Source organism: Corvus cornix, chromosome 8 (assembly GCF_000738735.6).
Source record: "Corvus cornix cornix isolate S_Up_H32 chromosome 8, ASM73873v5, whole genome shotgun sequence".
Taxonomy (NCBI): Eukaryota; Metazoa; Chordata; class Aves; order Passeriformes; family Corvidae; genus Corvus; species Corvus cornix.
In genome coordinates this window covers 11,353,509-11,379,754 of record NC_046338.1, presented here as the reverse complement: position 1 = coordinate 11,379,754, position 26,246 = coordinate 11,353,509, and the positions used below count along the sequence as shown (strand labels likewise).

Sequence of the window (26,246 nt, the reverse complement as noted above, 5' to 3'; positions counted from 1 at the left end):
GACTGAACAGCTTTTAAAGTATGGATTTCTCTTATTTACCTACAAACTTGAGGATAACAAAGAACATCCTAGCTCTATCATAGTTCTACCTGTTCTTCCCAGGCATTTATGAGCATTTCTTGACAGTCTTCATTTCACAGGAACAGTAAGACAGGCTCCAACTTAGAGCGTCAAATAATTTTTTTTTGTAGCACTTAAGTACAATGTAACAGCAAAGACCCTTAGGGACTTATTTAATAAAGTAGGCTGAAATACTCTAATTCTGGATCCTGCTGGCTTTAGCAAATTCTATAACAAAACCAGGACCATGCGGGGATTCACAGTTGTAACTATATGGAGCAGCATGGCCAGCAGAACATTTTAAAGCAACTAAGAGAGAATTTAATCCTTCCAAACCAAAAAGAATTTTTTTCTTGAACTGTTGCCAAAAATGAATGCACATTACACAATTTTAATTCCATTTGTTGGAAGCATATAAGCATTACGTGGTTCACTGTTAGATGAAAACTAAGAACTACAGGCAGTAAGTATCTTTAATATAAGAACTCACTACTGAAAACATGCTAATATTGGGGGTTTGGGGTAGTGGGGGGCCTTTGTTACAGGTTTTGGACAGAATAGTTTTCTTGTTATAATGTGAATGCAACTTACCTGTCTCTATTCCTTCTTACTGCCCATAGTAAATTACGTGTGCACTTGCAAATTTTGACAAAATGATAAAGAGTGCTAGGCTGGTCTTTTATCTCAGAGTTAATTAAATTCCCAAGAGAAAAAACTAGCAGCACCCACACTTGAGGTCAGATAGGCACAACTCAGCTATTCAACATTCTACTTGACATTTTGCTGGCTGGCCAGCACTTGCACACAGCTCCAGACTTGACAGGTCATTTGCCATCTTGCATGTCCAGACTGCAGAAAGAGAGAGCAGGGAAGAAGGACAGTATAAAGAGGATAAAGGGCACATGAGATCACCACACATGGAGAAAAACTTGCTTACTCAAATATCAGCAGTGTTGTAAAGAAATTCTAAAATTCTTTCAGCAGCACCTCAGACATGACCAGCTAAAGTCAGAAGAACCCTGAGTGCCATTATACACATTTACCTCAAATTCACTTCAGAAGATGCTTTAATGCAACCAAGCTGGAAAATGCAAACATTTGTTAAACTATGTATGACAACAGTTCCACAACCCCACTGCACTGACAGAGCCTCTCTCACACACACCAGCTAATGTGATGTATTTACATCAATTGAACTATTTCTGCTTTTCATCACTGAAAAAATTCAGTTCAAGATTAAGTAAAAAGTAAGTTTTTAAAATCCCATTAACCAATGAGAGGCTGAAAGACGCATATACTACAGCTACAGTAAGTCACAGATCTTTATTGGACTGTGTTATTTTTTATATCAATGGTAAAAGTTACAAACTGATAAGGAGACAAAAATATATATTGTCAGACAATCATGCTATATTGACATGCCACTAGAGATGGAGAGCAAAATACACTCCATGAGGTTTGGGTACATGGGAGGCTTATACAAAATGCCAAGGTTGGGGTGAAGATGAACAAAACAAACAAAACCCACAAAAAAAACCAACCACAACAACAAAGTTCTGGAGTTTGGGGATGTACAATGGATGTGGATAGAACTACACAGCTTCTATTCCCAGGGATGCGATTAAATACATGCTCCAGGCAGCAGTGTGATTAGAATGAATTGGTGCAACGAAATGTTCTGAGAATGGAAGCTGATCCAGTTCAAACAAGTGAGAAATGAGGATGCTACAATGTCGAATATTTAATTAACGAAAGAAAAACAGAGAAGATTCACTAGAGACAACTGTTCTGTATTCCCAGACATTGGCTAGCTGGCTTGAGAAACACTTCCATTACTAAACTCAATTTTAAGAAAGGAAAAGAGATGGAGGCGTGCAAGAATCTGATATTGTTCAATTAACATTTTGGTATAAGATTTTAATGATAGCATCTTGAAAAAGCCCATTTAATGTGTAGGAAAAATGTCTGCTCCTGATTGGTTTGGCATGTTCCAGAAATGCTGTCTGTTTATACCTCAGCCAAGAAGATTGAGAAAGCTGTCTTAAAGGATTACAACCTACAGACGTACATTTCTGATTTGTACAACTGCGGGAGGGCATTGCGGAGTGAAAGCATTTTCTGAGAGTACTGTACAGAATGTGCATCTCAAGTGTTTTACACATATGAATTCAGCAAACCTGCCCTCCTGGACAGCAGTAAATCAAGCACCCAAGCATCTTAAAAAGAAATACAGGAGAATAGTAAATTATATAATTTTTCGCTATTTTTTTCCTGTGAACACACTCTTCTGATAGCGCAGAGTGCAGAGGTCTGTTTGATAAAGCAATTTGATTGATAACAACTGTGCCATTCCTCTGAAGAATCCACATGAGTATCACAGATGGTGAGATAACTTGCTGTAATTTTCTCAGCAAAGAACACTGAATCAAGCTTCCAGCCTACATAGCAGTCAATAATTTCCAACAAAAATCACTAAAGGAGATTTTTTTTTTTTTCTAAGTAGAGAAGGAATTCTTTACTTGCACCACTCAAATTTCGATTATCCTGGCATCCATGTCTCTGCTGTGATGCTGGAATGTGTTCTACAATCAGAATGTTGAATATTTCTGCTCTGGTAATTCTGAGTGCACATGTAGGTTAATGTCAGACTTTGACAGCGATAAAGAAGTGAAAACATGGGAAAGCAAAAGGGGGGGAAAACAGGCATAACTAAAGCTGAACTACAACTGACTGAGCTGAGATGCCTGGAATTCTATAGCACTGAGGGTCTGGTCAAGTAATCACTTTGTACTATCTTCACATTATGCTGTACTAGCAGGGTCATGCAGTGTCCTTGTGTCCTGCTACTTGGAGCCTAACCAGAACAACTGGACTTAATTAAATTTAGAGTTGATTCGTGGAGTGAGGCATCTAAATCTACACATAAGCCAACCACATTTAACATGCTGAAGTACTAGATACATTGAGGGGGAAAATATCAAATACAGCATTTCTATGATCCAGGCTACTCAACTGCAGTTATCCCTTAATGTTTTGAAGAGTTTTTATCAAATACACTGACCACAGGATGGACAAGCACAGAGTAGGCCCTCAATTTGCAGGTGCACCATGGACTATAAGGATGGACAGAAGTGTCCTGTAATATCTAACTGGAAACACTGACAGTAATGGGCCTTCAAAACATGCACCACACTGGATCTCAGACAGCCTTCTGCAAACTGAATAAATAAGCCTTCTGCTTTAAAAGAGTTTATTCCTATTTCTCTAATAAGCAGCCCTTCCTTTTTCATCCATAATATCCAGCATAAGACAAAGTTATATCAAGACAAGTTTCTATTTCCAGTGACTCTCCTGTCAAGAGGTGGAACCACTATCTAGCCACTGGCTCAAGAATCAGCACACCTGGATTCTAACATTTCCATGGACTTGGGCACTTAACTGCAGTGATGGAACATGACACTAACTTGCACAGCTAGTCCAGGTTTGTTACTTGGGAGGCATATTAAAAAAATAACTTGGTCCTTACAACTCAAATGCTGTAGTAACCTTGCCCCCATTAATCTTACAGTTTTTCTGAATAGCACAGAACTTGGTGGCACCGGAGTCTGCCAGCCAGTGTTTGTCTGGCAGGCGTACCCTCCATTGCCTCTTCAGGTTTCCCACATGCTCCCTCTTCGCACAGAACCCTAAAAGCATTTCCACTGGAAGCATTCTTGGAACATGTGCAAAACCAGCTGCAAACCTTCTTCCCATTGTGTCTACGATCTGTCTGAAAAGCCTGCTTTGATTCCAACTCTCACACCTTTCATGTTACTGGCACTTAGTTCCATTCTCAGTGGCTTGCCTTCAGAGAGTTCTTTCCCTTGGGAAGAAATGCCGTAGGTACATTGATCGGCCCATGCTCTGTGTACAGCAATTTCACAGCAGACTATATTGCTTGAACTCCGTGGCACAATTTCCATTGTTTTGCAACAGCTCCAAGGCTCTCAAAGTGGTCTCATCATCATCACAATTACTTGTTTAAAAGGCTGTTCTGCTCTTCAAGTGCTGTCACTCAGTTCACCTGCACTGGATGGAATAGCATCCTTGTTCCAAGTCTAGATCATATTCTGGTTCTTGAAAAACAAACAATGCTTCAACTCAAATATAGAGCTTCAACTAAACCACCAAGGCATCTTTTTACCCCTTGCTGCTTTTGATTGTAGCTGATAAAATGCCAGCTACGTATCTTTCCCTGTAATACAGCCTGGGAATTTGGTTCTGCACTGACCTGTTCAAAATAGTTTCTGCTATGACTAACTCTTGCAAAGAATCCTCTGATTCAAATTAAGAGCTTTCTAACTATTCCCCATGCAAATCTCACTTTCAATTTTTATGAATAAAATTTAAAAATTGTCTTCTTTGCATAAGGAATTGTCAATTTATAATTTTAAAATCCTTAGAAATTCTATTCCCAAGAGTGGGAATAGTCCATCTTCCACAGAAACCCAGCATTTAATTTCCTTTCTGCTTTCCTGCAGTTTTATGTCAGACACTTTTCTCATAACACTGCTTCTGAATTGTCTGGATTTTACTTGTTACTTCAGCATTCTCGTGCAAAATACACATTTTTAAACTCAAACAGTACCCAGTCTCCTCAGCTTCTACCACTGAAAAAGAATACTCAGTTTTTTTAATTCTATAAAATAAATAGTTTCAAATAGTGTTTTGCTGTGAAGTGCCGAGAATTTGTCCCTTGGCTTTTCTGCCATCATCATTCTTCAGAGAGAACAGAAATCCTTCTCTGACCAAATTAAAGCCATTAGTCCTTTTGTAGCCATAGCACTTGCCGGACTGAATCTTCCATGGCAGCTGAAGACAGCTATAGCCTGTTAATTGACTACGTGTTCAAGCATTTCCCATCCCAAACAAAATGCTCTGGTACACTTGCAGCTTGCCTCTTTAAGGCCTGCACAGAAGCACAAGGCTTCCCAGAGGCCTGCCCACATGGCAGAAGAAAAAAGACCTTACATCCCCTGAGGAGGGCACTGACAAGGCTGGGACACCAGGGAAGGGATGTCTGCCTTCTACACTCCCATGGCTGCCTGTCTCCTGATGCAATGATCCACTCTCTTACAGTGTTTTCTAAATCCTAGCCAACAGTTTTATCCCTACAGATACAGAGTGAAGAGGTTCTGAAGAAATATACTTATTACAAAGTCCGAAACTGTGCTAGCAAAGTCTCTGTGGGCAAGTGGGGGAACATCACCCATCATGCAAGCCCAAGCGTTTCCCAGGTTACTCATTAGGAACACAAAATAATTCTATTTCATGTTTCTACACAGATACTCCAGACTTTAAGCCCAGTTCTTGTTGCTAACAACAATGGCTGACAGATAGATGGAGGTTACAGTGACTCCATTATAAAGGAAACCCGAAAGAATACAGAGTTAAAGGTTTCACAGCTCACCAACTCTGTCACTGCTTGATGCTTCAGCTTTTAAATTCTTGTCTTTGCGTGTTCCTCTTAATGCTTTTAATGTGAGTTTCTAGCTGGACTGTATATTAAAGCAGCTGTGTCATTCACTGGATAAAAAAATCTAACAAAAGAGTTCCCTCTTTAAAACAATTAAAAATAAATGCAACAGATGTGTAGTTCTACTCTTGGCTATTGATTTCAAATCCCACAGGACTTTCAGTATTTTATTATCATTTACGTGACAACTCAGGTGTCTTGGGGTGACTTTATGATGTTGTATCCCATATTGCCGTTCTGTGCCCAGAAACTAATTTTGTGCCTTTCTATGCCTTTAAACTATGCCTTTTCCTCCAAATTTGCCCAAACCAGCACATCAGGGTAGAAATTGTTGAGTGAAATGCAGAGATTCACTTGGGACCTGATTCTGTTGGGTTCCATACTCCTACATTTTCAATTTGCCTTCAAGTTGAATATTCATTTTTAAACCACACCAAAGTGTACATATGGCCCATGATAAAATTCTCAAGAGGAGGCCACTGGTTTCAGGAACAACAACAGCAGAAAAAATAAGAACAGAGTAGTGTGAAAAGAAATCTCAGCAAGACTCTGCCTGACTGAAGTCTCTTCTGCATTCAATATTTGAATTTTCTGCATTATTTATTGCCACCATCAAGAGTTTAATCCTTAAGGCATCATTCTGCATGCAGTTTCCTTATAAGCACATGAAACCCCAAGTAGCTTAATTCCAGTACAGTTATATAAATTATTAACATCATCTCCAAATACGATGAATTTCATCTGAGAAATTGTCTGAGATCCAGAACTTCAGTGGGGAGACCAAATTTCCTATATTCAAGCTTTTGCAAGGGCTCTGTGAAACAATCTTTCACTTGAAGGCTATATTGCAGAGAAGGACCATTTTGTAAACTGCTAGCAGGACCAGTGAAATATCTCCCAACCCAAACATTCACCTATAAGAATCCTATTCCAACCTACATTTCTAAATTTTTCTCTCCAGCTGACTAAATATTCTAAACACCCTACCACCACTACCCCCACCCCTCTCCCCCAAACCCCAAGCAGATTAACCTACAGTTTGGCCAAATGTAAGGTACCTTGAGGTAACCTACTACTTTGAGTGCATCAGACATGATAACTTAGGACATGGCAAAGCTCACAAGAGAAAACTCTGCAAGCACCACTTCTATTATTCATTCCCTACTGTCACCCTGAGTGCTCTCAGAAGAGTTCTCCAAATGTCACCTTCCTACTAACTTTCACATAGCTACATACATGTGGGCTAGAAATACTGCTTCAAGTATATCCCAGTGTAAGTGTTCCGTTTCCACAGACACAGAAAATGCATTAGTTTCTTCTAAATATATATATATATATGGAAAAGAAGGAAAACAAAAATCCCCAACAAAAACCAAACCAAGCAAAAACCCGAAAGTTGTGTCCACAGAGCTGGTACCTTCTTCTAGTTATCCTCAAAACTAAAAGTAGACAGGATGAAGTATTATTTTTAGCATCATTAAAACTCGAAAGAGCTTCCTCCAAGAGTCACTGAAGTTCACAGGAAGGCATGGGTTGACTTATTTCTGCAGCAGTTCTGACCTTACATTCAGTCCACAAGTTTCTGCTTAGTTTGCCTGTATTAGTGATTGAGTTGCTATATGTGGTATTTCCATCCAAATATCTGACAAATAGCAATGCTTTCTGCAAATATCTATATTCTGGTATATGAGGAAATATTTATATTCTTTATTAATTAATTCTTTAGTACTTTTTCTTTCTACTTGAAAAGTTTTAGCCATCTAACTGAGAAAAAGAAATGAGATAAAATAAGCATATTTCAAATGGAATACTACACATCAAGCAAGGGACTGTTTGGCTAAACTCCTGGTAAGTATCACCTGATAAAATCAGCACAGACCAGAACTCACTGTTTGCCCAGAACGGGAAGAAAAAGCTTTGTATTTTGTACAAGTGAAAGAAAGCAACCACAAGATTTAAGTATCTTATGATACTATCCTCAGATGTCTTAAGAGGAAAGAAAGAAAGCATGGCAAGATTCAAGAATTAAAATGCTGATAACATCTCAACTGAACCCATTTTAGGATCTGACCCAAAACTCAGTAAGTGAAGGACACAATGAGCTTCCACAGGGCATGAAGCTGTTGCTCCCATAGGCAGCTGCTGCTGTTGGTCAGCAAGGAGTGGTTGTGAAGCACCCAGTACATATCTGGGTCATGCACTGCCAATATGTGTATTTTTTATTGTATATACTCTTTTGGACACAAGAAGTTTTCATAATTCCAACATTACAAGCATTCTAAATGGACTTCTGGGTTGCCTGAGCTAGCCTATTAAATCAGTGGCCTTTCTTTCAATCCTAGTTTCCTTGAAGTCAGTGAGTTTATTCTGCCTGAGTAAAATGGATCACATCCTGCACTGGTTTCTTTTCATCTTTGTCTTCAAAGAAAAGCTTAGATTCTATCTGGCAAGGTAGAAAATGCTTCGCAGAACCAAAACCTTTACGAACATTTTGAATTCTGTTCCATTCCGGTTTTAGTGATATGTGTGTGTTTGTATCACGGTCTGTATTTTGAAATGAGAGAAACTAAGGCAATGCAGCTAGGTCAAGGAACCTGCGTAAGGGTGGATGACTAAGCACACCAGATTCAACACACACACACCACAAGATCCATTACAGTTTATTTGTTTAATATTGTTTTTCAGCACAGCCTTTGCATTACTTTTACAAATCTGTTTTGTAGCTAAGCCCTCTGATTTCTATTGCATAGTTTCTTATGTTAAAAAAAAGCCAAACACCTTTTTCCTTAGAGCATAAAAGAAATGTGCTTCTTAGAGTCTGCTTTTATTAGAAATCAGGAGTAACATCAACTTTTCTACAAATTACCTTTGGAGGACACATCTGGTTAGCTTAATTCTTCAAAGATTGCCTTGCTCCGTCTCCTTGGCTCTTTCTTCCTTTGTCATATATTGGCTCGTTTTATGTCTGACAGTTCTTTTATTACCAGATTTCATTTTGAATCCGATTTCCCCCCTGTCTCATTACTTCTGTCTTGCTCTCTGTTTGTTCTCTATTTCTTTTTCCTGTCTGACAATTCTCTTATTAGTGGATTTGGTTTTGCCTTTATTTCATGCTTTCTGCTTTTATTCTCTTGTGTCTTATTTTTGCTTTTTTACTTATTTTTCTCCTGTCAAGGCCTCCTTTTCTTTCTGCCTGTTCTCTCAAAAGGTATATGCTTAGCTTTTGTTTAAGGTTACCAGATTTCAGCATGTTGTGGAGTTAGTTTATTGTTAGATACTGCCATGCAGAAGGAACCAGGTTTAAATCAGTTCCTTCGGTCTATGAGCAGCCACTAATTTACGTATTTATACAGCCATATTTATATAGCAGTAAGGTCTGCTTCTCAGCTACTAAAACATGCCCTAGACTCAAACCTTCTGGTTTAAGAGCAAGGACACTGCTTTTAAGTTCATTACTTTCTCCCAGCATTCTCCATAAGCCATTAGGTTCCCTCCAGTTAGTACAGAGAGGAGGTGACACAAGCCATGCCTTCCCTCTGCTCCTTGCAGGCTGTCCACTACAGCGTGCTCACTACAGTAAATCCTCTCCTGATGCATGTTAACAGGCACAATCAGTGTTACCTGCAGTTCCCCGTGTCTCAGCTCCTCCCCAGGCACACAGCTGTGTGTGCACACCAGGCAGGCTTGCTGTGAGCCATTTCAGAGGGAAAATGAGCGCTTTTGTGTTCTTTGTTGGGGCTAGGGTGGAAATACTGTTATCAATGAGCTTCATCCAGCTGGCCTCCTAATCCTTTAAAGGGCCCCCTGTACTACCAGGATTCCATGTATTCTAGAGACTAGCAAGCACCCACTGGAAACAGCCCTAAGTGAAAGCCAGAGGACCTCAGTTATTTGCCACTTGCATCACTCATCTATTCCAGGTTCCAGAACCTGAGACAAGACCAAGAAAGCACTGCTGGGACAGGGGGCTGATCTGAAAGGAGATGTTTGGCTTATACTGATACTTCAATAGGATGTTTATTTTTATAGGAATAAAAAACACAATTGGGTGATCTCGCTGCCACTGACTACAAGGAGGAGGAGAATATTGTCTCACTGCCCCTTCAGATTGTTGTTCAGGCGTTTTTCACATTACAAGGGAGATCTTGCAGTCATAAATTTTCTCCACCATGCTTATGGATGGAGAATTCTGCTTCCAAAGGCACCAGCAAAAGGAGCTTTACAAGATTTCTGGGTGAGAGCTCAAACTGATTTATTATTTGTCAAGAGGCACATTAAATAAACTTAGTCTTTTCTGCTGTCATCAGCTGTCTGAAAGACAAGCTGTAAGAATTAGAGTTTCCTTTAATGCCACAGCACTTAGGCTAGAAAAAGCACAGCTGAAGCATCTTATATTTGGAAGGAAGGTGTGATGTCAGGGATGAATATTGCTTGCTGGGGCTGTCTGTTCCCTCAGCAGGGAATTAGTTCCTGTGCAGTGTTTTCTGTGTATGTTTCCACTGGAGGTGAACAAAGTTGTAAATTGCCTTTGGTAAATTACAATTTGGTGAATTACAAGGAGGATGAAGTGTCATGTCCTTCTCACAATCTGTAACGAGGATCTCTATAAAGTGATTCAGCATTCCTTTAAAGGTCATTATTGCCCAGGTGCAAGAAGCAACCTTCTATTAGTTACTTTCAGAACACAGCCTCTCTATTGCCACTGCAGAAATTCTCATGTTTGCTTTTTGTCACAGAACTTTCTCATAGTTTCTGGTTCTTTAGTCTTAAAAATCAAAACCAGCACTCTATACAAACAGCAGTGCAGATTATCAAAGCAATGATTTCTGCTTAAGCTTCTGAAAACTAAAGTAAATGGTGTGCCATGCACTGTGGGCTAGGCATGCTGGAACCCTGATCAATTTACTACTGAAAGCTAAGATATCAAAAGGAGATGATGCATACAGTTACATGGGGCAGTGCAACATAAAATGTAAAGTCATGCAGCCATGCAGAATTATTCGCTGTATTTAAATCCTGTGGACATACTAAAAACTGCAGCTGTGTGAACCAGATACCAACTTGCTATGCACAAACTCTGTGTTCTTAGACCAGTATCAGATTCTCAGATTCATCAAACTAATGATGAAAGAGAAAGAAAATAAAGAAATTACTCAGAAATGCACTGATATGCTGATGGTGGGGCAGGCTTTTTTTTTTTTTCTTTAAACAGATGCATCTGCACGAACTTCTCCAGACTAAATGGTGTTAATCACATTACCACAGTAAGTCCCACAGCAAAGATGATTCATCTGCTCTGCTGATAAGGAAGGCCATCTCCGTTCCTGCAAACCATGCCCCTCTCCACATCACTTAGTTTCCTATCTTGTGATGTAAATAGAAGTGGGACTAGACTGCACACCCTTGACACACAAGTCCCACTAACATTTCAATAACAGTTCCCCACTATGCATAAAAGCCCTTATTAGCTGTCTTTGAGTGCTGCTGAACCTGACACAGCACTAAACTGTGGCAAACAGGGTGGGATTAGAAATTTCAAAACCATTTAGATGCCTTAAAGATGCACTATCGTAATCTGCCTTTGGGAATGATCTACCCTCAGAGCAAAAGCTACCACATTAGCAACATACTCCAATTCCCACAGGCTCTCCTGCAACCTCGTTATAGCTACCATAAGCCCTGTTTCAGCATTCTCCACTGTTTATGCTGGATTTAGTCACAAAAAGCACCTCATGCACCCTTCCCAGAGCAGCTAGAATCAGGTATTTGTAGACATATGCTGCTTTTAAACTAAATCTATATGACTGAGCTTTATTTTTTCCCAGCATCTCAAAAATTGGAGCAACTCAAAGGGCAAATAATAAATTTCCTAAAGTAAACCTGCACACCAAAGAAACTGGAGACTGATCTGTGTTCAAATGCAAGACAAACGCTGTAGACCCGCCCACAGCTCTGCTGTACCTGTTAGTCTCATTTTCCAAACTGAGACTGGCAAGTTGCCTCTGCACTACAACTATTAGCAGAATGCAAACAGTGCAAATGAAAGATGCATAAGGGATCCAGGGCACTCAGTTTCTCAAATTCTGTGGCTTGAATTTGGGCCAAAGCAGTGACTGTTTAGAATCTGAATGCTGATCTGGAGTCAGGAACTGTTCCTAAGTTTCTGCCTGGAGCCCATCTATACCATGTTCAGAATAACAGCATGTGCCATAACCATCAAAGATCTGTACACTTCTGCCAAAACTGTACCCACTTCACTGAAACCTAATTTGGCCCAGACTCTGAAATTACTTAATTCAAACAGCATCTTGTTATAAATTTGCTGGGATCTATCCCCTAGTGTTTTATCAGCAAGATGACAAAAATTTAAAATACAAGTTTATATTTTTCGAGGCCAAGAATTTCTGGCTTTATAATAACACTATTGACTGGTAAATAAACAGGAAAAAAAGGAGGGTAAAAATTTATCATGCAGGATAATATTCCTTTCATAAATACTCAAATTATATTTACCTAGCAAAGAAAGAGCAAGGCAAGCTCCTGAACTGCTTAACACTTCAACTGTTCAGAGAAATTCTTGGATATTGCTAGCAGATAAAAGATAAGTTCTGAAATGAATACCCTTTCATTTCTCTTTCACGTAATTCTCATTACTTGAGATAAGAGCAAATTACCTCAAATGCATCCCTTATTGAAAAAGTAAGGCTATGTTTCCATACCCTTAGAACATATAGATTCTCTTCTCATTCTTCATCTCCATGTTTGTTAGAGATGCACATAGTGCCAGTGTCTTTTCTCCTGTATCCTGCCCTCAAGAAAAGCCTAGGGTATACAGAAAAGAAGTGTAAAACAGGGACAAGTTTTGGGCCAAATCTACGTATCTTATTTTTCACCATCCACTTGATCCTATTTTCTCCAGAGTTACAAAGTATTTAGATGTAAATGTCAAGTTAATGCACATGAACAAAATAGTTCAAGCAAAAAGAAAGCCACCTATGGGTAAAACACACTATTAAAATGTGTACATATTTCAGACCATACTTCAGAACAGCTCTCCCTCAAAAAGGCTTGAGTTTGCCAGTAAAAACAGCATCCAGCAAGCAAAGAAACTCATTTATTTCAGAAGACAAAGACCAATTCACCTTCCTTGTAGGAACTCTCATGACTGAAATACCTTCCTAATTGATAGTGAGTATTTTTCTGGTATAGAAGTGTTTCACCAACAAACGTGAGGTGAGTACAGCAGGCTGACTCATGATGTCACCCTGAAATGAGCTGACTCAGGTGGGCACCCCTTCCAACCTCACAACACCACTTTTCATCACTGTAGTTTTAAAAGCCATTCCAAAATTTCACTGGTTTAGAAATACATACTACAAGACAGAAATTGCAGGGGAAGTGGGAAAGGCTATATTATTCCTATAAAGCAAGATAAATTGAAGGAAACCCTATCCTCTGACACTTTTTTATTTTCTTATCAATTTCAGACAAAACCCTGTTTTTTGTGGACAATAACTTCTGATCAATTGGTGTTAATTGTTTCAAAACCAATCACTGAATTTTTTACAAACCACAGGAAGATTGCCTGTGATATCTACACCACACCCCTACCAAAGCTGCTTTATGGGCTGTCATATCCTGCAAATTTCATTTAAAACTCAGCTCTGCCTCTGAACTATTTAACAATTAGATGAAATGTTTTGCTGCAATTTCACTGCAATTCAATTGAGATGAGAGTTCAAGTGAAAGAAAACTTCAAAATGCCACTCAATTTATACCCATCTTTATATTGCTTAAAATACCCAGGACCACTTCCAGCAAAAAATCCAATTGCTGCAAAAACCTAATGGGCCTTAACATTTCCTATTCCACAGACCCAAACACGGACAGACAAACTACAGGTTGATGTTGTTTAGAATACTGTAGGACACCAAAAGAACACTCCAGGGTAAAAAGCTCCCTGCTGCTAATGGTCTGTGTTTGAGCTGACAGCAGTGACACACATACACAGGGTGAGAACTCCCGGGGGTAAAGTCATGATACAAATGAAACATCGTCTGCAGAAGGAGGGGGCACGGATTTGCTAGTAATGGTTATTGGGAATTTGCACACGTACATGCAAATAAAAGAAAGGGTAAAAAGCAAACCAGGCTGAAAGCTTGAGGAATAAAGAAGCTGACATGTGAATTTAGAATACCATCAAAAAACAGAGAAGGAAGTACATGCATGCAGTAGAGAGAAGGAAAGGATGCCCAGAGAGAAGGACAACCATTACTTGCCAACTGGTTTATAGAGCCACATAAATGTTTCAACTGGAAAAGACCTTTAAGATCATCAGGTCCAACCACTAACCTGACTCTGTCAAGTCCACCATCAAATCACGTCCCTAAGTGCAACAACCACGACTTTTAAAAAACATCCAGCCCCACCCCCCAGCCACTCCTCACAGGACTCACTCTCTAGACCCTTCACCAGCTTCATCCCTTCTCTGGACATGCTCCAGCCCCTCAATGTCTTTCTTGTAGAGAAGGACCCAAAACTGGACACAGGATCCGAGGTGTGGCCTTACCAGTGCTGAGTACAGGCGAACAATCACTGCCCTGGTCCTGCTGGTCACACTATTGCTGATACAGGCCAGGTGCCATTGGCCTTTTTGGCCCCCTGGAGACACACTGGCTCGTGTTCAGCCGGCTGACAGCCAACATTCCCAGGTCCTTTCACACCACGGGCCTTTCCAGCCACTCCTCCCCGAGCCTGTAGCGCTGCATGAGGTTGTTGTGACCCTGTGTGTCATTATATTCACACCTGATCTGTCTGCCTAAGTAGAAAGAAAACTTGTTGAGTCCTACCTAGCTCTGCCCTTTCTATGAAACCATCAGTTGCAAAAACAGGTCTGCCACTAAAGCTTTGACTACTACAGAAGTAACCCAATACATGCATGAAACAACTAGGAACTGATGGAGTCTGCACTAACACAAGATTCAGCTGAAGGACCACTAGAAGTAGTGAGCAACATTCCAGTATTCTTCCAGCATTGTCCCTCTCATTTGTTATTTTTAGCTTGCTGTTCTGAGAAAAGAAGTCACAGATGTCTCTAACCTGCCTGTCTATTCACCACCTTCAATAGTCAAGATTTCCTTGCAAGTTCCATGAAAATCTTCTTGACAGGGTATTCTCAAAAGTTATCTACACCCACTGCACTTCTGGTCCACACTAATACACACAGACTAGCCAGGTACCCAGGCCTCCTGGAGCTCAGGATCTCTCATAGCACTGATTTGAGAAAGCCCTGCCACAAAGGAAAAGAACTAGAAAGAACTAGAAAAGTACACCAAGGAAAAAGTCAGAGGTATGGCAAGGAGATGCTCTTTCATAAAGGATATGAGGAAGCAGCCAGAAAAGCAAGAGATATTGTGGTGTGGAAGGAGGCAAACATACAGTGACATAAGACTCCCATCCTGAGGCAAGCACATTGTATGAACTCAATTACTGATGGAATGACTTTTCACTCATTAAGAAACTCACTTCAGATAGTTTGTTGGTGTCTGCTCTCACTGCTTCCTGAACATAGAAATTCATTAAGAGGGTCAGGTAGCAATAAGTCCGTGAGACAAATAAGTCCATGTAAGGGTGTTAGAATGTCTGCAAAGGACACAAGTAAAGCACTCAGACTCCTATTAGCAGTGGCACCATAGAGCCACCAAGTCCAAGCCTTATCATGGACCAGCACAAGCCAGAAGCCACTAAAAGACTTTTACATAAATACATAACCTGTTATCAGGAATCAAATGTTTCCATGGGGAAAATGTAAGGGTTTTGTTTACAGCAACAACTGAGACACAACAGCAAATTAAAAGAATTCATATCTCTAATAATCCTTTTTGACAGAATTCATCAGCCAACTCAGGAGCCCTGCAGTTTATTCTGATTAGGATGAGAAATTTATGATAGAACCAAGTATCTCATGCAATTTTGTCTGATAATAAAAAAATAAAACAAGCAAAAAACCAAAGAACCCTCCCAATGAATAAAAGAAACTAAACAAAAACTAAACAAAAAAAAACCCAACAAAAACACTCCCACAAAACAAAAAAACCCCAAACCAACCAAACAAAAAAAACCCCCCAAAAAAACAATAAACCAAACCCAAACACACAGATTTGCCTCAAATGCAACAGAAATTAAAGTAAAAGAAGGTATTTTCTTTACTCACAGAGTACCAAACTTCTTTCTAGCTGACACTTAGTTCAGAAGGATTTTTTTTGGCTTTTACTCTGAACTTGAATGCCAGGGATTTTGTGACAACCGATGCTTTAAATACAACCCTCTCTCACTGCTCCAGCACCCCATCTACTTTCTCTTGCCTGTATACCCAAGGCTTCATAAAATCATTTGCAATGAAACCTTCTGCCCACATGCACCCTGTGCCTGCTCGTGTTTGAAGTGGAAGCTGCTATCACTCTACCATCTGTTCTGTAAAAGAGCATCTCTGTTTCATAACGATATTCCCAGATGAAGGGCAACTACTGCTTCCCCATTGGCAGCAATAGTTTTAGTCCAATTCAGAACAATATCTATTAGCAAAAATACAGAGCAAAATATACTGCATTCCAAGATAAAAAGAAAAAATATCTTTAAATAAAGTCACCTGGAGAGCAACCCTAAAGGCATTGAAGAAGTTAAGGAGAGACAGTAACATTACACACGAGTGTGTGGGTCTGTCCTATTTTAAACCCTTTAAAAGGACCTTTTTGATGCTAAAGAAAAACATGAAAACATTTATGGTAAAAGGCCAGCTTACAATGTCCTTGGATCAAAGGCCAGCCAAGGCCACCTGCCCTTGCAAGCCTTTTTCAACATAAACCTCCACACTTTATTCATTCCCTTTCAAGGCCTGACTGAAAGTACAACCCAGTTGTGACAATTTTGGAATAAATTCAGGAAAATGTTTGAATTTTGAGTGACTGATCCTACAACTTTAGTCTTATATCAAACAACCAATTAAAGAAGGCTCTATTTTTATTTTTTTTCCTGGCAAAACATCTACTCTTCAGTGTAGTGTTGTGGAGTTTCACCTATATGACCATTGTTTCTCTCTCACTCAGGCCAGTATAACTGTTCAGCCTCAGTGGCTTTCCTGTCTGATCATGAGCAGATATTATGGATCCCACACTCTGCATTCTTTGGTCCCTACCTTTAGACACTGGATTTTTTTGAACTTTTTTTTAAAAATCTGATTTCCTGTTCATTTTTAAGGTCAGACTTACAAAACATGCACAACCTACCTGTGCTTGATATAGCTTGTTAAATATTTTATTTTATTTGTGTTTTTATTAGCAGAATTCAGCCCTCTGGGGCACTTTCATGAAGGATGCTTTTGAAATGTAAATGTGATTGATTTGATATTACAGCTTATATTATTCTTACTTGCACAGTGCCTTTGGGAAGAAGAGAACAGAGTTTTCTTTTTACTGATGAAAAAGTCTATGGCAGGTATTTTCCTCTTTTCTACACACAAAGAGCCTACAACCTTCTAAAGAAACATTACCTGTCTTTGTATGTTCATGCTAACCAACTTCTAGTGCTTCTTCCATTTTCTGAACTGTTCTGGATAACAAAACCAATAAATTTGATACTGCCATTTAAGATGCAAGTTCAAATTTATACACTATGCAGACACAGTTTCACCTTTAATAGAGTAAATAGTGCAAACCTCACCGATATTATTCCAGTTGCTAATGAAAAGTGCATATAGCAGTTCAGCTCAGTGGTCAAGAACAGGCTGCTGTGTTTGCAAAACCCTATTATAACTTAACTCATGTAGTGAGAATTATTTGACTATTTCAAAAAGCAGTTAAATAAATGAAAAATCCTTTATATAACATTAAGTCCTTTATATAGAATGTATTCCAGAAGAATATTCAAACATCTGGAAATGATGGGCTAGCACACTCCCATTTGAAACCCATGTGTTATACTTTTCCCTGTGGAAAAGTGGGTGGAATGGACACAGATAATATATTTCACTGCAATTCTGCAATCTCCTTCTTGCTTCAAAGAAGGAATATTTGTATGACTTCTACAACCTATCAAATCCCAGCTATTTAGGAGAAATACTTCCCACAGCAATAAACAATGGTAACTGCTTCAAAATAGTGATGTATTGTCTGGGGAGATATTAAAAGTAAAGCAAGTAACTAAGAAGCTATCTGCATTTCACATGCACAGTATTAAAATACACCCGCAAGAACAAAAGGCATTTGGGTAAAATTTAAGCAATATTAAGCGTGGAGTTTTTCCAGTGAATTGCTAAAGCTCAGAAGATGTAACTAATTAGAACAGAAGGCTGCAACAGTTAGACTCTTTCAAAAAGAATAGTTAAGGTACGATGCCATATGGTTCTGAAAACTCATTTAATGCAATCCAAACAGAAGAACATGTGCATGTACCCCTGTGAGTTGCCCAAGCATTAATAGTGCCTTTTAACTCAGCCATTTAGTGCAGGCACAACTGTTACTGAGCTGCATGACTTTAGACAGTGAAGGTAAAATTAAACTGTGAAAAGATCACAAAAGCTGTGAAAAGAGCATAAACCAAAACAAATATTCACCTATGTGTTATGACACATAATGTTCCATTCTGCTGAAACAAGCTATGTACAGCAAAAAACTTTTTAACTTCAAAAGAGCAACTGTATCCTTGCACAAATTTGCACAGTGGTTAGAGCAGTGTGGTCATGCAGCAGATCCTGAGGCAAAGCACTTAATCTATATAATATCTAAATTGCAAAGCTACATGCTCAAAATACAGAAAGAGCCACAGCTATAAATCACTTATAGAAAAGCCCTCATGTTTGACAGTATCAGGTGCCATCTGTTCCTATTCAAGTGTGCTCCTTGAAAAAAAAATCAAGAAGAAATTAGAGTTTAAGAAAGAAGTTGGCATGACATTCACGAATCTAACAAAGAAGTTGAGTTAGAACTGAGAAAATAGCATTTAAGACCTTGACCAGAAAAATTTGGTTGTCATTCAGTACTGTGAAACTAAAAACGTTTTTACTAATAAAGCAGCAGCATTTTTAGAAGTTAGTCCTGCCTTTAACTAGGGTATTGCACTATTGACAGTGATCCAGAAATAATACCAAAAGCAGAACTTTTGCTCTTCCTCTGTCTGAGAGAGTCTGGACCTCATTAAAATCCCAAGGCTTAGTTCACCACTTCACATATAAACCATTCATCCTTCCATCCCAAAAAAAGAATTCATGCACCAAGGAGTAGTTTGAAAACCTTATTCTCTATTACTCTATCCTGCTGGAGCTATTCTTACCTTCTGTGTCAAGAGCTATCATTGTTATAAAACCTTTAACTGCTAGTTATTTTTACCACTGCACTTGGCATGTTTTGGGCATCCAGTAATACACAAAATAAGCCCTTTCAATGAAGCCAAAGTAAGAACAGAAGACTATTTTTGCTATTGTTCAATTAATAAAACCTCCTCATATCAATAATCCCAGACTCATCCCTTTGGAGGCAGAATATAATCCCCTGGGAGGTTTCAGTAAAAATGGAACTGTGCTCCAGTTCTGTAACTGGTAATTTCCTCCCACAAGCTCAGTGTTGATGTGGACACCCTGCACAGGTTCTGCTCATGCCACTGCTGACAGGATAATGGCTCTGTATTCATACCCGTTCCAGTTCCTCTATCTTAATCACCTGGGGGCTGAAGCCACTTGCTTAATTGTGTATATTTTACAAGCAGTCAATGCAAAATTAATTACTATCTCTTCCAGTCCTCCCAAAGACATTTTGAAGGATTTCCACATGTGTAAATTTTTTTAAAGCGTCCTTCATTGATCTATGTCTCTGCCATAGATCTGTGTGCTGCTTTCTGTTCTCTTCAATCTGAGTCTGGAAAACAAGGCACCTTTTCTGCATCCCAATGCCTAAATGTATTCATTGACATTTAATAATATGTTTTACTACTCTGGCCTTTGAGTGTGTTGTATTGCAACTGCCTGGGCATCCCACAGTTTCCCCATGGGTCAGTGACACTTCTAAGGAGGGAATAAGCAAAATTCTATTTGAGCTGATGGTATCACTTTCTTATTGCAACACCTTTGAATGAAAGGTTGTAAATAACAGGAACAACACAAGGCAGCTCATTGCTTTTGGTGTCAGCTCCCTTCAGAAGCTACCTTATGGCTACTAGTGAGGCCACACTTGGACAACACAAAAAGCTGCATTGCCTTCGCTTTTAAGGAGGCAAAAGATTTTGCAGAAGGTTAATTCAGAAAATAACGTGTCTGTAAATCAGAGTTTTTGAAAGCTTATTTTGAATAAATTTCTGTGATACAGAATGTATGGGAAAACTGTAAAGAGCATTAGCTTAAGAATCATTCTTTTATGTCACTTCCCTGATTTGTAACATTTAGCTAGTGTGGAAAATCGTTATTTAAAAACCTATACTTAAATGTGCAAGACAGATATTCAGATATTCTCATCATCTTCAACACTGCAGATTCTCACTAGTAGAACTTTGCATCATTGAGCAGTCTTCCAAGAGAACAGCATGAATAATATACATTAATTTATGATTTATTTATCTTTACCCCGACTGCCTTAGTGTCTATATTCTGACAGCATATTGAAATCCAGCCATCTCTGGAACAGAGAAACTAGCCTCCCAGCGCCCCAAACCAACACACTGTGGGAGACAGCAGAGCAAAAAGGTGCCAGAACAAACACTACCTGAAAGAAAGGTGTCCTAGAGACATCAGTTCTGTATACAGAAAGATATACTTGTAAATGTCTCCTCTGAAAGTCTCCAGTTTTATGGGAAAAGAGGCAATGAAAGATACCTCATGAGGGCACACAAGTTAGAGCAAGGGACAGACTTCTTCTAGGTGGGTAGTTAATATCTAGTGATCAAAGCTTTTTTCCTTGAAATCAGCAGAACTCCTACTGATTTCCGTGCATTTTCCTTCCCATAACTATGTTTTGATATGGGAAACTTTAAGTAAAGGTGAATAAAAAACCACTTCAATGAGGCAAATGCCTCTTTCAAAAATAATTATTAAAGGTCTTTCTTTGTCCTTTTAGCCTTTTCCTTCCCCCTCCTGAGAAGGCATCAAAATCTGGCTTTCATCTTCTCAAATCAGCCCTGCCTGTTGTTACAACTGTACCAAAGCTGACTGACCAGCTTTGATTTTTTGGTCTGCTATTTCCCATTAACAATCTTTGTTCTGACAAATACTCTGGACAAAGTAGCTCAATATCATCTCCCTGAACACAAGTGTCTACCACCACTTCACAAGCCTTGGTCTCTGGCTGACTTTCCAAGAAGGCTGTGTCACACCTACACATTTTCTGTGTCGCAGAACACATGAAATGGCACTAGACACCTGTATTGAAGCAGCTGAAGCAACTGAATCCCATTGTTCGGTATAGACCATCCCAAAGCAGAAATATTACATCAGTCTGATAAGATCTATTCCAAATTCAGCACCTGGGTCAGGACAGATGAAGAGGAACCTCAGAGCTTTAGGTACTTTTATACGCAGTTTAATTCCACTGTTGTCTCAAAGGACAGATTCCCTAAAGACCATGTTGAGCTTATAGATTTAAGACTGGTGTATTCTATAAATTCACTGTATACTTGAGTTTACATATTAGTCACTGCTATTTTGTAACAGTAGACTTATAATAATAGCATTTCATACGGCTTCACAGTTAGGGAAGATGGAATAATCATTTAGGAATCCACAGGGGGCCAGTGAAACCAAGTAAATGTTTTCCTATTCAAATTGTGGTGTGAAGGCAAAATTTTTCATTGAAAGTACTGGTATAGATTTTTCAAAAATCTCTCTAAATACCTTTCCTACAAACTCTGTCATAATACATACTAATGTGTTTTCTTGACTGTCAATCATGAAATTAATCACTGAATTACCTAATTATTTCTAAGATCTTTATGATTCTTAGCACTTTCTTTCTACACGATTTCCCTTTTCATTTTAGAACTGATTTCAAGAAAATATTTTAAAATATGCATTACCTAAGAAAACAACTATTATAAGAATAACAAATGATTACTATCTGCTGGCAGAAAAACATTTCAGTCAAATTATTGTAACTTGTATGTTGAAGTGAAGTCTGGATTACAATATTCAGAATTAGGCAGAAGAAAGTGGGGTGAGTTAGAAACAAAGGGAACACTAAATACCTAGAAAGAAAATCAGTGAATTTCTTAATTTACTCTTCAGAAGTAAGGTCGGCAGGTCCTTGAAATTTGAATGAATGTTTACATTAAACACTGGTTGCAAAATTTTAATGTGTTTTAGGAGCAAAAAACTCCAATGAATTCTTCTAGAAGAGAAACACATTAAATCGTATTTCAAAATATTTAAAAACCTCTGTTGTTTTAGACCAGGGAGACCCTGGTGCTACTACTTCTGGTGCAATTGATTTACTTGCACAGAAATCATTCATCTATCAGTATGGAAAACATAAAAGTCAAAGCAGCTATAATATATGTGTACCAGTAAAGCCATCTGTTATGCATTCTTTTCTTTTTCCCTTTTTTTTTTTAGCCCAGCAAATAAAAAAGGCTTTATTAACCTTCAGTAGAATTAAACATGTTTTTTTAAAAACAAAGGATGACTGAGTAACTTCCATGCAAGAGTTCTTCAGACGGGACAATGAGCCCAAGCTGCAGACCACTAACCAAAAACTGCCAATGCCTGTCTGTCCTCACCAATATCATTTAAACTTCCTTGCCTCGGTTTCTTATTGTGGGATTATAAAATAACAGTGTCATAACAGGGATGATTTGAGGTCAACTTATTCTTGTGGCTAATGCTGTCAGTAAATTTAGTTATAAAGTAGTTCAAAAGAAACCATATGTGTGAAGAAACACACATAGCCACATGTCTTGGGAGAATAGGTGACCCACAAAGAAGCAAAACCCACTCCCTTCCTCCATGTTTTCTAGCAGTTCTCAAATCGCTTTATTCAACTTATTCAATCATCTCCAATTAATTTTCCCCTTTAGGTAGTCTGACTAGATTAAAATAAACAAACAATAAAAAAAAAAACCCGCAACAAAATGACACAACCACACAGAGACACCTCTGCTCTAAAAAAAGGGGAGGGGGAAAATCAAGTCAAAAAGAACATGCCCCAAATAGTGTCGCTCTGTGTGATGAGTTCATCTATGAAGGTAGAAAGCAATAAAGAAATCTACTCTCATCATCTACATGACAGGAATATGGCTCTAGTGAGGGCTCATCAATCATGCTCCACATCATTAGATGTTCTAAGAACAGTCACACACTGAAAGGTGGGAAACTTGGAGAAGAAAATCAATGTGATCTGACCACTTCTGAGACCAATGGGACTGAGAAGTGCCTGAGTGCAATGCAAGTTCATGCTGCATCAGGAGAGACCCCAGCCAGCCCCACTGTCCACAGGCTGCACTCTGGAGCGCTGCCTTTGCTGGGCTGTGAAGTGACACCACAGACCTCCTGCGAGCCCTGGGCAGCTCTGCCTGAGGAGCGATGTCAGGCTATGTCCTGTGCTTAGTTCTGGGTCTTCTTATCAACTGAAAACAAAATATAACAAGAGGTGGACCAAAAGACGAGGTACTCAGTGGGAATGGAATGCTGACGATATTTTAGAAGTGACCTAGAGCTGAGAATTTCAGGGAGAAAAAAAAAATGAAGAAAAACTATCTGTGGATTGAATGAGGATCCTTTATCAACGTTTGCTCTGACATTTAAAAGTAAAAAAGTAACAAAAATAGAAGTTAAACTTGCTGTCTAGCAAAGAAAATACCCCATCCCAGAATGTCTCTGTGAGTTAGAAAACTTGGTATTTTTGGCCCAAAGTGTGTACTATTAAATAGTGTGATAATCAAAGCTCAATATATTCTAGGATCAGTGGTGCTTGTGGAATTCTTAGTTGGTGGGGATCTCAAATTTTAGTAGACATGCCTGTGCGTCTAATGCAACAGATAGTAAAGAGAACAAATTCATACAAAACAGGTACAGCACAAGCCGGAATATTTTTATACTAATTCTCCCCCCTCCTCTGCCTCCCCCAGAAAAACCAAACAATAAACCACACCACATTATTTTGCAGAAGATGTTGCACCTGTCTCCTACACATCCCTCCTTGGTGCTCAGCCCAAGAGTCTGCACACCCAGGGAACCTGTGGACAGAACATGGAAATCCTACTGCAGGCCAGAGAGGAGCACAAAGGCATCAGAGAACATGAACTATCACAACAATAGGTAACAGTAGCAAAAAGTAAGTTTAAATACAACTTCACCAATTGAAAACAGATTTTTAAACAGTTTTTACAGAATATATCAAAATCAACTTAGTCTAATCCTGTTTCAACCTAATTTAGTATTCAAAATCCACTTACTTTAGCAGCTTACAAATCTACTTCTTTCCCAACACTATCAGTTTTTTCTTGTATGCTGCTTCAGGAAAGCTCTCCTGGGTCCGACAGGTTCATACCGAGAACTGAGTTGATACATCGTAGCCACGTATACGGGACAATGCAAGGCTTAGCATAACAAGGTATTTTAAATTTTTATTTTTTTCTTCAAAGGATACATTAAGAATATAGTTTCTGCTCTGGAATATCTTACACCCCATGCAAAACATTATGGCTGTCTTGGATTGATACAATATCAGGGAGATTTTTTCCTTTCATTGTCCCCCCCTAAATCTCACAAATTCTAGCAGGAATAGTCTGTGTTATGGACCTCTTTATTGCTGACAAAGAAAACAGGTCCAAGTCACTGTAAGGTTAATCTTTCTTCACAGCTATCTCTCATCCCTCCAAAGGCTGCATTAAACACCTTCCAAATGACAAAACAAACAGGTAGAGCGAAAACAACAAAAAAAGAGAGACATGAAAAATAGCAGTTCTTCCTTTAAAGCCATCCAGAACACGAACTTGAATTTTGCATCTAATGCCTACACATTGAGGCTTACAGAAAGATTAAAAATGCATAAACAGAATGTGAAATAGCTTGAAGAACACAGAACACATCTGTTAACCAAATGGAAAGTATCTTAAAAATTAAAGAGGCTGTGGAAATTATTTGGTTTATTCTTCTGCATTGCACACAATCATTATGTGTTCTTCTCTTCTAATTGAGTCCTCTAAGCTGTAGGAGATTAATAAACACAAGTGTCCAGCCATAATGTCTATTTATATCAGTCTTTGATCAAGCCTAACTGCAACAAATTAGGAAGAGTCTTATAGTAGTAATTATCAGCATTATTACAAAAGAGCAGCAAAATACTTGCATAACATATTTCTCTTGGACCAAAGCTAACAACGGTAGTGAGGGAGGACAGTCTTAAAATGCTTTTGAAGACCTCAAAGTATACAAGAGCATGAACTGACTTAGATAAATACCTGGATAAAAGAGGATACAACATGCTAAGACTCACTCTAAAATAAACCATTTTTGAAGATAAAGGTGTTCTTCATATAGTATTTTCCATCTATTGTGAAGAGGAGAAAAGGATGGACATGACGCCAGCAAGAATATAAGACTGACTGAGTATAACCATAAAGGGAATTTTAGAAGGGAATGTTATCAGTGTAAGTGGGCTGTCTTTAATTTGTATTAATATATACATAACACTACTCTCCCACCCTCCCAGGAAAAAAACCAACCAAATAAAAACAAAACCAAAACAAAAAAAAAAAACCAAACCAAAACCCAACATACATTGCAAACCACATTTTACTGTTTGCATAAGCTCCATTTTGAGGTTGTCAGTACAGTGAAAAAAATCTACAAGATAATTAATGAGATACAGCAAACCAATAAAAAAAAGGTGTATTTTTCTTCTATGTCTTGTTCTACTTCATTAGCCAGCAGGAGGAAAGTCTTGGAGCGTGCAACTCAGCAATTTGTCTGTTGTCTCAGAAACATACCAAACATATTTGATATGCTAGAGGGGGGAAAAAAAAATCTCCTTGACTTCCTTATTATTAATCCACATCTGAGAAGTCATGCAGTTTTCATGCATCTGTACCTGAATAGCCAGCAGAAGTGAGAAAACTAGATGTCTGTGTCCTTTGGTGATACAATCCAGTATTTCCATTATTTAAAAAAACATGGAATTTTTTTTTTAATCTAGAATCAGTGCCATGAATCAAGGAAAAGATAGCCAGTCTTTTCTATAGCACATTAATTACCATTACACAGCTAAAATAGACACTACTACTTCATAAAAGAGCAGATAATTAATTTCACTACCAAGAAAGGCTCTTTTCTAGAGAGATCTATTTTTACTTCTTCAATACCATTAAAATATGTACACAGCCAATCCTTATGCGGAGCTAAAGGCAGTTTTTAAATTACCAGTTATGATGTTAATTCTTTGTTAACAAGATTTGTGATTTATATAGCATGCACAGTTTAATATAACTATAATTTGCTCTCCTGCTGCTAATTGATGAAAAAGCACTACATACTTTTTTTAAACCTTGAAGAAAAATTAAGCATCATTTTCTAATGTGTTATTGTCCATTACTGTACACAAACTGCTTTAAATAATAAAGATGATGATCTAAAAATCAGTTCTAGGATTACCTTTAACTTCCATACCTTGAATATCTCTGTTACGTACCATCAAATAAT

At 38.6% G+C, this 26,246-nt stretch overlaps 1 protein-coding gene across 1 annotated transcript in view; it reads right to left on the bottom strand.

Annotated features, from left to right (window-relative positions):
* The window catches only part of ST6GALNAC3 (ST6 N-acetylgalactosaminide alpha-2,6-sialyltransferase 3), a 150,907-nt gene extending 135,040 nt beyond the window's left edge, over positions 1–15,867 (bottom strand). Inside the window, exon 1 of the mRNA XM_010408973.4 lies at positions 15,789–15,867. The gene's annotated coding sequence lies outside the window, so the exon portion shown is untranslated. The remainder of the gene's footprint in view (positions 1–15,788) is intronic.
* Between the last annotated feature and the right edge of the window lie 10,379 nt (positions 15,868–26,246).